At 42.3% G+C, this 2,872-nt stretch overlaps 1 pseudogene; it reads left to right on the top strand.

The window, feature by feature from the left end:
• The window catches only part of LOC112076457 (hatching enzyme 1.2-like), a 10,730-nt pseudogene extending 8,876 nt beyond the window's left edge, over positions 1–1,854 (top strand).
• Positions 1,855–2,872: the final 1,018 nt, after the last annotated feature.

The following is a 2,872-nucleotide window of genomic DNA, read 5'->3' as shown; positions in this document are numbered from 1 at the left end:
TGCAGTGTAACACTATGTAGAGGAAACATGATGCAGTGTAACACTATGTAGGAGGACGTGATGCAGTGTAACACTATGTAGAGGAAAAATGATGCAGTGTAACACTATGTAGAGGAAACATGATGCAGTGTAACATATGTAGAGGAAACGTGATGCAGTGTAACACTATGTAGAGGAAACATGATGCAGTGTAACACTATGTAGAGGAACATGATGCAGTGTAACACTATGTAGAGGAAACATGAGCAGTGTAACACTATGTAGAGGAAACGTGATGCAGTGTAACACTATGTAGAGGAAACTGATGCAGTGTAACACTATGTAGAGAAACGTGATGCAGTGTAACACCTATGTAGAGGAAACGTGATGCAGTGTACACTATGTAGAGGAACGTGATGCAGTGTAACACTATGTAGAGGAAACATGATGCAGTGTAACACTATGTGAGGAAACGTGATGCAGTGTAACACATGTAGAGAAACATGATGCAGTGTAACACTATGTAGAGGAACTGATGCAGTGTAACACTATGTAGAGGAAACATGATGCAGTGTAACACTATGTAGAGGAAACATGATGCGTGTAACATATGTAGGGAAATGATGCAGTGTAACACTTGATAGGGAAATGATGCGTAAACTATGTAGGAAACGTGTGCAGTGTAAACTATGTAGAGGATAAGGTGTCATTTCGGTCGGTCCTTGTCTCCCCTTTTCGATAAGGAACTGTGTGTACTTCTGTTGTTGTTGTTGTTTAGGTGTTGGTCGTACCTCGGGCAGCGTGGTGGCCGACGAACTTTATCTCTCAGTCTCCTGACTGTATGTTGTCTGGAGTGGCCTCCATGAACTCATGCACGCCCTGGGCTTCGTGCACGATTCCCGCACGCCTGACGCTGACAATATGTCCTGTCCCTGCTGGGAGAACATTTGGAAGGGTGAGACAGACAGGCGGTTGACACTATGGGGTTTGTGGTCATTTTAGTCGTTTCAGTATATATTCAACCAACTGATATGTTGTGTCCATCAAACAGTCGCGTACGGAACTTTGAGAAGTAAAAAAACCAACTCTTGGACGTTCCCTATGACTACGACTCCATCATGCACTTTGGAATGTATGTAGCTAGGACACACACACACACACACCACCACACACACACACACACACACACACACACACCACACACACACAACACACAACACACACCACACACACACACACACTTATATCAGATGGATTATATGTGAAGAAAGTCTTACGATGGCGTTTGTGTAAATGCAGGTATTCCTATTCAGAAGATGGAGATCTACCATCAAACCAAGAGGACGAACCAAAACCTCATCTGGGGCGAGGACCGGTCTCAGTCAACTGGACAAATTAGAATTAAACATTCATGTGGTTGGTACTAACAAATATTTTCCTTTCCATTTCTGAGGCAAAGTAATTTTTTTTAAATGAGGTATTATTTTGTATTAATTTCCTCCCATTTTGTATTTTTTGTTTTTGAAAGGTTGTCAATATAAGAAAGGTATGATGTTCCACTCTCTCTCTCTCTCTCTCTTCGCTCTCTCCTCTGTGTCTCCTCCTCTCTTCCTCTCCTCTCCCTCCCTCTCTCCTCTTCTCCCTCCTCTCTCCTCTCTCTCTCTCTCCTCTCTCTCTCTCTCTCTTCTCTCTCTCTCTCTCTCTCTCCTGTCTCTCTTCTTTCTTTTTGTCTCTTCTCTCTCCTCTCTCCTCTCTCTCTCTTTGACAGAAACCCTGGAGGATTAGAACAATCAACAGTGAAACTATAATCCACTGAATACAATCGCTGGTGGTTCAGATATGGGAGCATTTTAATAAAGATTGATTGACAACTTAGTTGCAGTTGCTTCTTCTTGTATTTCTGTGTCACGTGTTTGTTTTGCTCAACCACAGTCTGGAGAAAGAAAAGGAGTTTTTTCTACGACGCTGTTTTTTATTAATTAAGTATCTGTCTGGTTCTTGGACAAACAAAAACCCCTTTGGGGGTGGGCCCTCCATCCTTGAAAGTGGGCCTGAATGCCCTGGAGGATTAGAACAATCAAACAGTGAAACCTATAATCCACTGAATACAATCGCTGGTGTCAGATAATGGGAGCATTTTAATAAAGATTGATTGACAACTTAGTTGCAGTTGCTCTTCTGTATTTCTGTGTCACGTGTTGTTGCATCACACAAGTCTGAGAAATGACTGTTTACCTGTTTTAATATGTCTGTTCTGGGACAACAAACACCTTTGGGTGGCTCATCTCTGAAAGTGCTGAATGTCCCGTGTAAAAGTACGGGGTAGAGCTGGAGGATGTTGTTAAGGGTCATCAACGGATTAGATGTTAATGTCATAGGACGACACGAGGGACAACGTTCTGGGCTATGATTCATCCTGTAACATCAGAACACGTAACCAATCAGTGCAGACCTCAAGGAGGTGAGGGGGAGGAGTTAGTCTATATAGGTGTGGAGTTAGGACCAGTATCTGGATCAGAGACCAGTCTGGCCCAAGGACATGAAACTCATGATCTCTGTAGGAATCATCTTGGGCATGATGACCCATACCTCCGCTCTACCTATCCAGGTAAGTGCTGCATTTAGTTTAGAAGGAMTCTTACCGTAGAGGTCCTCTCTCACGTAATACTTTCTGAAATGTACATTTCTCCCACAGAATTCATCAGTGATACAAGACATGAAACGGTTGAAAAGAGGAAACTCTGGTAAATTGTTTAAATATTTTAATTAACATGATTTTGTATTTGGTAATGTGGAACATATTTTTTCCAAATACATGTTAACACACTTCTACTATCTGTTTATAATAGAGGTGCTTCGGGGTCCAGAAGTAATGAATGCAATGGACAGGATC

The sequence above is a fragment of the Salvelinus sp. IW2-2015 genome, unplaced genomic scaffold, assembly GCF_002910315.2.
Source record: "Salvelinus sp. IW2-2015 unplaced genomic scaffold, ASM291031v2 Un_scaffold3762, whole genome shotgun sequence".
Lineage (NCBI taxonomy): Eukaryota > Metazoa > Chordata > Actinopteri > Salmoniformes > Salmonidae > Salvelinus > Salvelinus sp. IW2-2015.
This window is presented reverse-complemented; position numbering and strand designations above follow the sequence as displayed.